The sequence below is a fragment of the Podarcis liolepis genome (genome assembly GCF_965112155.1).
Source record: "Podarcis liolepis genome assembly, chromosome: 8".
Taxonomy (NCBI): Eukaryota; Metazoa; Chordata; class Lepidosauria; order Squamata; family Lacertidae; genus Podarcis; species Podarcis liolepis.
In genome coordinates this window covers 60,275,010-60,285,576 of record NC_139560.1, presented here as the reverse complement: position 1 = coordinate 60,285,576, position 10,567 = coordinate 60,275,010, and the positions used below count along the sequence as shown (strand labels likewise).

The 10,567-nt window shown below is 40.7% G+C and overlaps 1 protein-coding gene and 1 long non-coding RNA gene across 6 annotated transcripts in view; one reads left to right on the top strand and one right to left on the bottom strand.

Moving 5' to 3' along the window:
* The window catches only part of LOC310714513, an 81,977-nt gene that overhangs the window by 24,981 nt on the left and 46,429 nt on the right, over window positions 1–10,567 (bottom strand). The gene's annotated exons all lie outside the window — the stretch shown is intronic.
* The window catches only part of RNF182 (ring finger protein 182), a 30,396-nt gene continuing 19,899 nt past the window's right edge, over window positions 71–10,567 (top strand). For 2 of the 5 annotated variants that reach the window (XM_083519711.1, XM_083519708.1), the window contains exon 1: window positions 158–437. The gene's annotated coding sequence lies outside the window, so the exon portion shown is untranslated. Of the gene's footprint in view, window positions 438–674; window positions 786–831; window positions 1,282–10,567 lie in introns of those variants that run through there. The other 3 variants (XR_014529629.1, XM_083519709.1, XM_083519710.1) reach the window with 3 other exon arrangements.

Genomic DNA, 10,567 nt, shown 5'->3' with positions numbered 1-10,567 from the left:
GTCGTTGGGGGGGGGAGCGTTTCAAACGGTCGTGTGAGGTGCTTGTGTACGACAATATATAACTGGCGCGGGGGGGGGGGAGAACGACGACCGTTACCTCCGCCTCCTCTCTCGCCCTGTTTTGAGGGCTGGGCTGAGGCGGAGGGAGCGGGAGGACGTTTCTTCAATGAACGGCGAAAGGCCGCCTACCCCCCACCCACCCCCTCCCGTCAGCGTCGCTGGCGGCAGCGGGCAGGTTGCCATGGCGACGGCGCTGATCCGGGGCTCCTCGCGGTAGTAACGGCAAAGCCTGGCAGCCCTCTGCTCTCTGCCAAACACTCGCTGCTGGTGGTGCTGCTGCGGAGCAAAGAGGCGAGGGGGAAAGAGCGCCGTCTGCAGAAGAAAGCCCGCCTGCTTGCCTGCCTTCCCGCCCGCCCGCCGGCAGGGACTCAAGCGAGGTACGGTGCGGCGCCCTTCGCCCCGTCAGGCCCCCCACTCCCCCCCCCCATTTCGCAGAGTCTGTCAGCTCTGTCTGCTTTATTACTGCACCAGTATCTTGTCTCCTCGCGAAACGGGGCTGCTGCTGGTGGCGGCGGGGATGGGGGGGGTGTTGCAGAAGCAGCCCTGCCTGCCTGAGGCGGAGGCTCCTTCAACGTGCAACCTGACACAGCCTCTCGTGCACTTTCTGTTGGTCGTCGAGGGTCAAACTCGTAGGGTCGCGGTGGGGGGGGCAGCCCTCCCCTCGGAAATAAATGTGACTAAGGCTAGGAGTGGGTGTGGGGAAGATGAAGCCTTGATGGAAAGAAGTGAGGAAAGTTTTGTTTTTGTGGGGAGTTCAAAGGCTGTAGCTCAGGAGAGGTGGGGTGGGTACTCCTCGCAGCCCCTCTCTGAAATCAGTGGCAAAACAGGAGCTGGGCTGCATTGCAAATTTGCTTTTCCTCAGATGTATCGAAAAGTCTACACAGGGGTGGCTTGTCCAGGTTTATTGGAAGCGATCGTTGAACGGGAGCGTAAGGTCCGTTGTTGCTTGCTTTCTTTTTTTACTGTCCCTCCCAGAAGGGTGTGGAGGATGAAAGTGGTCCACCTTCAATTGTGCACTTCCAGCCCCTTGACGATGGGGGTCACTTTTTTCTGATAGGGTTATAACAAGTTGATTTGCTGTCCTTGCAATGATTTCAAAGATACCAGGGGAGTGATGCTGACGGGTTTGTGCCATTTTCATTGCCTGCAACTGGTGGACCTCGCTTCTCTCCTTTCTATTGGGAGCTATGTTCGTTTCTATATTTAAACATCCATGCCGGGGTAAGTTAGCGATAGACTGTCAAATGGGGCTGGGGGGACATGTTTTCCTCCTGGACGTTCTCTCCTGTATCTGGTTTGACTTTTGACCTTATGAAAAGTGTATTGTGGTTGGAAGTGAACTGTATAATCAAAACACACAGAGATATGAAAGGCTGAAACGTGATGTGCCTTATTACTCTGTTGAGTTATTGGGATTAAATATACACTTAGACCTATTTGGGAAGTTTATGTGAAATACCATCTTATGCATAAATTTAATTTTTATTTTAAAAAGGATGAAGTCAAACCAGAAGGAAATAACTTTGCCACCTGGAAAGTGAAATAGCTGGGTTATTTGTTCAGTGACAAAAAGGAGCAAAACCAGGAATGATTTACAGTACAACTTTCTACAAGTTTGCAGTATGTTAGTTCTGATAACACAGTTAACATTAATTTCTAACATCACTACTGTTTTACTCCTGAGAAAATCCCAGAGTGCTTAATACTGGAAGCCAACTGGAACTGAATAATTTAATACTTCACTGGATCATATACCAAGTAGTTTTACATTACTGTGATCATTTATGACATGGTTCAGTGGTACTATGATTTAGGACAAGGGCAGCCATCTTTCTGCTCTCCAGGTATTGTTAGACTCCAAATCCCATCAGCCTCAGCCAGCATGATAAATGATCTTCACTGATGGGAAGTGTAGTGCAACAAATATCTGGACAGCACTTCGTTGACAACTCTTGATTTAGGGGAGCTTTATTGGACCAGAATAAATTTTTACCAGTTACCTACCTGAATATTTGGATGCATGTGGTAGATATAATATAGAAGAAGACAGCATGGGGCAAAAAGGATAGCTAATAGCAAATATCAACCCAAGAGCCAGAATTCTGTGTACAGTAATTTTGTTCATAATCCAAGGCAAGAAATATATAACAATATATTTGTCAGAATTCCTTTATCTTTAAAGGTTGCATGACAACAAGCATCAGTTTAGCAACTGAAGCTTTTTCTAGTATGGAAATATAGTAATGATGTAATATTTCACCTGTTGATTTTTGTTTGTCACTTGGGTATTAGAGGCTCTAATAGAGCTCTAATTTAGAACCTTATCCTCACTCCTAAAAGTTGGCAACTAATATTTCTTTAGCAGCTAGTAGCATGGGCATCAGCTAAGCAGTGGAGTCCTATATATGTACAGTGGTACCTCGAGTTACATATGCTTCAGGTTACATACGCTTCAGGTTACAGACTCCGCTAACCCAAAAATAGTACCTCGGGTTAAGAACTTTGCTTCAGGATGAGAACAGAAATCGTGCTCCAGCGGCGCGGCGGAAGCAGACGGCCCCATTAGCTAAAGTGGTGCTTCAGGTTAAGAACAGTTTCAGGTTAAGAACAGACCTCCGGAACGAATTAGGTACTTAACCCGAGGTACCACTGTACTTAAAAGTACTAATTAGAAGTAACCCCACATTGTGTTCAGTTCGACTTTTTCCAGATAGATATTTATAGAATTGTGGCCTAAGAGTTTATCTGTTTCAATGAGATGCCAATCCTAAGTGAGTTTTCTTATGAAAGAATAATGATTAGGGTTTATACATGAGTACACCCCAGTTTAAAGATGTCACATCCTTCCTTTAAATACGTATGAAATTATGACTGCTGAAATACTGATCAGTAAGAGAACAAAATACGCTTGGTAAGATTGGTTTTGTGTTGTAGCATGCTCTATGTCAATGATAATTTTCTTTAATTGTCCATCATAGTGCACTTGGCTTGTTGAGAAAGCTATTTCCTTTCCAGTTCCCTTTGTTCTTATGTAACATTGTGATACCTTTTGTGTTTGTAAAATTCATTGCAACAATGACCTGTGTTAGTATTGTAGCACAAAAGGCCATGATGTTGCTAGACCTTTTCCTAAAAGTGATATTAAACAGAATGTGCATATCTGGATGGTGAAAAAACAGCTCAGTGTATGTTTTTTCACTAAACCATGGCCCTCACCATCTGCATGACACAAATAAAGGAAAACATAGGGACCTAATAAAAATTCATATTTAAAAACACAAAAGAAAGTCACAGCCTCCCCTTTCATATCACAGCAGCCCAATTCTGTGCTTCTTCATCCAAATATAATTTTCATTGAGTTCAATGGGAGCTTACTCAAAAGTACTGGTAAGTGTGCACAGGATCGCAACCTACTATACTGTAACAATTATATAGAGTAATAGCTCTGAAAGCTCTGTTGGTCTTAAAAGCAAGCATGATGAAAACCCAGAAAGAAAATGAAGCAAACCTTCAGTGATATCATTATAAGCTTATTGCTTGCATGTGTATAATAATTAATGCTTATATGAATAAAAGCAGATATTACATATATGGTAAAATTGCTAGTTGATATCAAGAACCGTATGCAGTATGTAGGATTGTCCAATACTTTTTCAAGCTATAAAGAACAATATGGTGCTCAGAATGTACCTAATTTCTGTACTTCACATTATTGTACACTATCTATATCTTTTAGGATACAAGTAAAATATCCATCTTATCCATGATCTTCTGAAATGTCTATTCTATACCCTCTTGACCCCATCCACCTGACAATCTGTTTGGGTGAAGAGAAGAAGGCATGGCTTTGAAATGTCAATAAGAAAGATGTAAAGTAGCTGTTAGAAATACAGTATCCTCCTGAAGATTTGGGTACCTGCCAGAAGCGACTTCAGACACATATTCAGACACTTACCAATGACCCCCTAGAGACTGTGATTTCATTGTTGCTATGGCACACTGATGGGACCTAGCAGTAGGTGTCTCAGGAAAATCTCCTGTGGCCATTATAGACATTCTGAAGAGTAGTTACTTCTACCTATTTATTTATTTATTTATTTATTTATTAAGTCCATGATGCTGCAGCAACAAGCTATTGATTATACAGCTGCATCATAAGGTATTTTTCAAATAAGACACAGAATCAGCTTGTGTCCCTGTTTTAAAACACTGCTCTGTTCTGGTTTCATGTCTGAAACCATTTGTTCCTTGCTGAACACCAGATGTGTCTTAAATTTAGTGGCATCTCATATTTTAAGGAAATGGCCCTTAATGAAAAACATCACTGTTCCAGAAGAGTTCCATATTTCAGAAAATTACATCTCTACAGAACATCAAGTTCACAGTGTCTCTCATTTTTGACATTTTGATCTGATAAACATAATGAAAAACAACAGAGTGCTTGACTAGTCTTGGGTATTTATGCTGCAATCCTAACTCCACTTACCTGGGAGTAAGCCTCATATAATTCAGCAGGATTTACTTCTGAGTAGACATTGTTAGGCTGGTGCTGTTAGCTCTGCTTTTTCTCAATAATTCCTGCCCAGAAACCACTGAGCTAGTTCATGCGCACAAATGAGAACATCCCACCTCTAGCCAAGAGGATAAACTGACCTGATATTTTGGTTGATTGGTGCTCACTGTTGGTCATTACCTAACCGAAAGGTGGGTTGCAACAGCAGCACTCCCACCATACATAGACATCTGTGTTTTTTTGTTTTTGTTTTACCATGTAAGACCCCAAGATGCACGTTCAGGCTAGAGATGGGTCTTGGGTCTGAAAAGACTGAAACTACTGAATGTGATAAGCCACTTTAAGCAGCAGAGAAGTGGGATATATAAATAAATAAACTTAATATACAAATAGGGTAAAGAGTGAGTAGAACTTATTCTGACTGGGCATTTGCCTCCATCAAGCTCCCCTGCAGTAGAGCTTATGTTTAGAAGAGATTGTTGAATATGTTCTTCTGTCTTTAAGGTGTTTTTGCATGACATGAAGTTATATGATACTAATATACTACATTCACAAGGGCAGGACAACCTAGTGAGTAGCATAGGTGCCTGGACAATTAGACTGCTCTGGAAAACCCTCAAGTGTGGAACACTATTGGCATTACCCTAGGATCTCAGAACAACAATCTGGTGCAGGTTTCACCCTGTAGTGTTCCCATTTGCTGCTTATTCTGTTTGCTCCATTCACATACAAAGCAAGGAAAAGGAGCTGAAAAGGAAAATCCTTAAGGGGAACACAGTCCTCCTTCATTACTAAAAAGCATGATATGGAGCATAGGCAGCAAAATTAATTTTGCCCTGGAGTGGCAATATAACTTGAGATAACTCTATATGTTAGTGATATAAACCCCCACCTTCCTTGAAAGATGCATCTAGTTTTGGTGAAAGATTTATTTGATGCTTTTCCTGAGTTGGAAGCTCCAAATTTGCATCCAGTTTCACATTAAGTTAAATTTGGCAGCAGTGTTATGCACTAGAGCTGGCCTTTTGTGTTTTCAAAGTTCTCATATCAGTGCAATTCAGGGAAATTAATTCCTGTGAAAACGAGCAAGTATACATCCAGGGAAGAAAAACAGTAGCCCATTATAACTCCCTGGGATCTCTTCAGAAGGGAATGCATGAGGCCACTGTGTGACAGGTAGTGAATGGAATTGGGGGCAATATCTGTAAAAGACAATACAATCCTATCCATGCCTATTTAGAAGTATATCATTGAGTACAATAGTGCTTAATCCCAGGTAAATGACTATAGGATTGCCACCAGAGGCACAGTGGAAGAACTGATGTGCTGCATTACCTAACTGCTGGTTAAGAAAGGTAGTATTTGCCACAAAACCACTTGGAAACCTAATCTTCCACACTGTCAATTGTTTCAAAGTAGTAGGTGTGTGATTAATGAAGTGCAAGCAACACATAATATTTGGGGTGAGCAAAAAGCTCTGGGAGGCAGTGCTTTATGGTATCATAATCAATGTCCTCCCTTTGACCCTGGCTATTTGTGAACCATGGCTACATGTTTGCATGAGCCATCCTGTGGTATTGTTCTCTAGATACCTCTTGTGGTGCACCTGCTTGTTACAGTGTCATTTGAATGTCATAGGATGATTAGGTATGGCAACAGTCCTGCCTCTGAGCAGAGGTAGAGTTGCCAGCATTTTTCTGGCAGAACTGCTTTGCCTTTTCACAGTTGTGTAACCAGTAGAAATTTAACTGGCCAAGCTTTTCCCCTCACTGCATCTATGTGGTAGGAAAACCTTTTCCAGTGAAGTTAGTTTGTTACCCAACTGTTAATGGAATAGGAATCCAATTAAAAAGTTTGTTAACCATAAGGAATTCCTTTAGACGACATTGTAGCTCCCTCCAATTCCGAAATGTAAATTCTTACATATTTATTAAATTTGTATATTATGTTTACAGAGATTATATTTGACACTTTTGTTAATGCATTCTAGTATGATATTGTTCTTGACTATACATATATACTGTTCAGACTAAATTTAGACATATATCCATTTTTTTTTACTCTAAATTTAGTCTTGCATTGTGACACAGTCATGCACAGAAAGAGGCTACTGCGTCTCAGTGATTGTGAGTCACTGCAGTCTTGTTAGTAAAATGCTATTAGGAAGGGACTGCCAAGAAGGCTTTTTTCAAATCATTCACCTCATGTTATATGAATTATAAGTTATGCCTTCAGTGCATTTTTAACAGAAGATAATATAAATTGTCTATTCTGGGGCAGAAGTGGACATCTACATACAAATCACTGGATTGTTCAGAAAGGAGAAATGGGGTGGGGTGAAGAAGTGCACAGCTTTTCACAAGTAGTTTTAATACAAAATAAATGTTTACTGGTAAGATCAGAGATGTAGCCTTGAGACTGAAATTTGCACACGTATCTGCCAATATATCTCATGTCTTTCAACCCTTGTATGCCTATAATATTTCAAGGTTGACATGTAATTTCACACAATGTGATAGATATCACAGTATATTTAGATACCTGAGGCCAGAAGAAAATACACACCACTACACAACTATAAAATAGTAATCTACAACTGGGAAACTGTTTAACAATACTTTTCCACTGTCTTCCCTGCCTCCCTAAGATCTGCATCTCTTGCTTTTTCACATCCTTAATGCATTTATTTTGACTGAGTTCACTGGTTAAGAGTGTAAAAAAATGCTGATTCAGAAAGGCAGTTTCTGTGCCTTGAAAGTGTTATTTTATTTACACATGAGCAATATCAACTGAAGCAAACTTGAAGGAAATCCTATTCTAAGCCTCTAATCCTTTCAATTCCAAATAGTTCTGGGAGGATTGTGGTGAAATAAGTTTGATGATATTACAGGCTTTGGGAATGGGACATTAAAGAGAGAGACAGAGCACATTCTGGTCATTCAAGTACTATATTCAAAAGCCAGAAATTATCACTATGCACATGGTTGAGTCAAAATATCCACTACCAGGGCAAGAAATGTAAAATATATAACATGTGGTTAATAAACTGTGCACAAGATGAATATTACCCAACCACTAACCTCAGTGTCCAAAAAAGTTTTGAAAATGCTTTGAAAGCTTTTTGATTTTAGAATATAACAAAAGGTGCTTATCAACAAAGGTCCCCATGTGACCCCCCCCCAATGCCCACCATTTTAATCAGGGGTGCCAACTTGAATAAAGTATTGTGGGGGCCCATGTAAGCCCCGCTTCACATAATCGATAACTTGATGCAGTGCACACACTGCATCAATGCCCATCAACTTCGTGGGGGCCTGGCCTCCTCAAACATTTTATTGTGGATGCCAAAAACCCCATGGCCCCTAGGAGCTAGTTCCTATGATTTGAATAATATTTTATTTCTAAAATCAGTTTTTCTTTGGTCAGTATGTGCTCCATGTTTTCAACATTTAAATGAATCCTGTCCATAAAAATAACAATATTTTTTAAAGTGTGAACAGGAGTGAAATGGATTAGAGTAGAAGATGCTTGCAGAAATGGCTAATCGATTTCTCTATTTGTAAAGAATGGTTTGTGTGGAGCTACATGATGTGCTGTTATGGGATCTTAAGAAAATGGTTTCACTCTTACAGGATCTTGTGGTGCAGTATTATCCAATAAAACACGGAGACCTAACTGAATCTCAAATATAAATCATGGGATATTCTCTCTCCTACACCCTTGCCCTATTACACTTGTACAGTTATACAAAAGAGGTTATGAGGCCAGTCACCACTAGACCACTCAGGGTAAAGACCTCTACAGAAATTGGATGCTCTACAGAAATAATTGCCTCAGCAGATGCAATTCCTTGAAGAGAAAAGGTTTTCGTCCTTTATGATTGAGACTCAATTAGATTTCCCTGTTTTACCAGAGAATACTCTGTGTACCACATAACCTTGTAGGAGTGAAACTAGCTTCCTGAACAGGGTTTTCTTTATAACTTGCCTTTCTGTTCAGCCCAACACTCCTATGGAAATGAGCCGCTAGTTCCCTTTTAAAAAAGCTAATTGGAATTTGATCCATGGTGTTAAGAACAGCTGACAGTCTGGAGTTTTTCTAGTATAGCTGTTTTTAAATAACTTGCAGTATTCAGCCTTAAAAAATAGTGAACACTAAAGATTACATCAATAACCTTGCTGCAGTTTGCCATCAGTTGGATGCCTTTCAGACCCCACATAGAAATGGAATCATTGTATATTTCACATAGTGAATTTATAGATGTGTTTGAGGGTGTAGAATAATGGCTTTTTCAGGCACAATACAATGTCAACACAGGAGTATTAAATGGTTCATTTAGATGATACTGAATTACAGAGTCCTTCAGACTTGAAGCCTTGCCAAAAGAGCTGCCACAATTCAAGAATTCATAATGATTTCACCAATCTCTTGCCTGTCGTGTTTCTTCACTCCAAATTATGAAAGTGAGCACCATTTTCTATAGCACATCCAACTCTGCAGAACACTGATGGAATAAGCAGAATGTCCTTCCCGTTTCATACTGATATTGTTGCACGCCACCCCAATCTCTAAGTGGTGGGATATTCCAGAGGTTCCAGGCACTTACACAGGGTTCAGTTTCCTTGGAATGAGGGACAGCAGAGACTGTGGTGTCTTTATGGTATATGGTTTATTTACACATATATACAGTCTCCCATAGCCACAACTGTAGATTCAAGCAGAAATCAAGTGTGGCTCTCATTCTCTGGCTTCTGTCTGTGTCTAGCCCAGCTTTCAGCTCTCTCACACTACTCTGACTTTTATCTTTCTCACTACCAGCCAGATGAGGGAAGAGGCCCACCCATTTGCCCTCTGGTACAGAGCAATTTCCTTTGTCAGACTAACCATCATACTTAGGTGGTAACTATGACCCTTGCCTGGCTAATTCAGCAATGGAATCCTACATTAGATTTTAACACTTGCTGTATCCAGGACCTCAGGAATTAGAAGGGACTCTGGCATCATACAGTCTGACTCCCCAAACTCACACAACAATATTATGAAGCATGGAGTGACAGAGTGCAGACCAACATTTAACAGCATTTTAAATTGGAGTTTATGCTTTAATTTTTTTTAGTTTAAAGCCATCTACTCTAGCGGCCATCATCCACATATTGCAGAAGGGAATTGCATTGTTTAACTTCTTTCTTCTTTGTTGCTCACTCATAGCCAAGTAAGATTGTCTTCCATGAATATGGTCTTAAGTGACAGTGTCTGTAAGTGACTGTGGAGGCCAATTCTGGATCCACACATCCTTCCACAGTGGGGACATAGGTTTCCGGGTGGGAGTTGATCATGGTGAGGATTTGTCAAGCGTGCCTTCCTCTTAGCACATTTCTCCCTTTCATCCTGAGTTCGTGCTTCTTCAAAGTCCATGAGGCCTTTGGTAGAGGCTATTGTCCAGTTGCAGCCCTAGCAAGCTAGTGTTTCCCAATTACCTGTGCTTATACTGCATTTTTAAAGATTTGCCTTGAGAGAGTCTCTGAACCTCCCTTGTTGTCCACTGGTATTTTGCTTGAGAATAGAGTAGTTGCTTTGGAAGATGATAATCAGGCATCTGAACAACATGGCCAGTCCAACAAAGTTGATGTTGACGAATCATTGCTTTGACACTGGTGATCTTTGCTTCTACCATTAGTTCACCTGTCTTCCCAAGGGATATGTAAAATTATTTGGAGACACCATTAATGGACTCTTCTGAGGAGTTGGAGATGGCGTTTATAAATGGTCTGTTTCACAAGTGTACAGTAAAGATGGTGGTACAATAGCTTTGTAAATGAGCATTTTGGTTTCCCTGCGAATGTCTCAGTCCTCAAACACTGTGTGCTTCAATTGGGAGAAAACTGCACTCACAGAGCTCAGGCAACTATGTTTAACTATGAGCTGAGTGAAGAAATACTTCCTTTTGTCTGTTCTGAATTTTCATTCTGAGTCATGAGAAAGCGCAAAAAAACT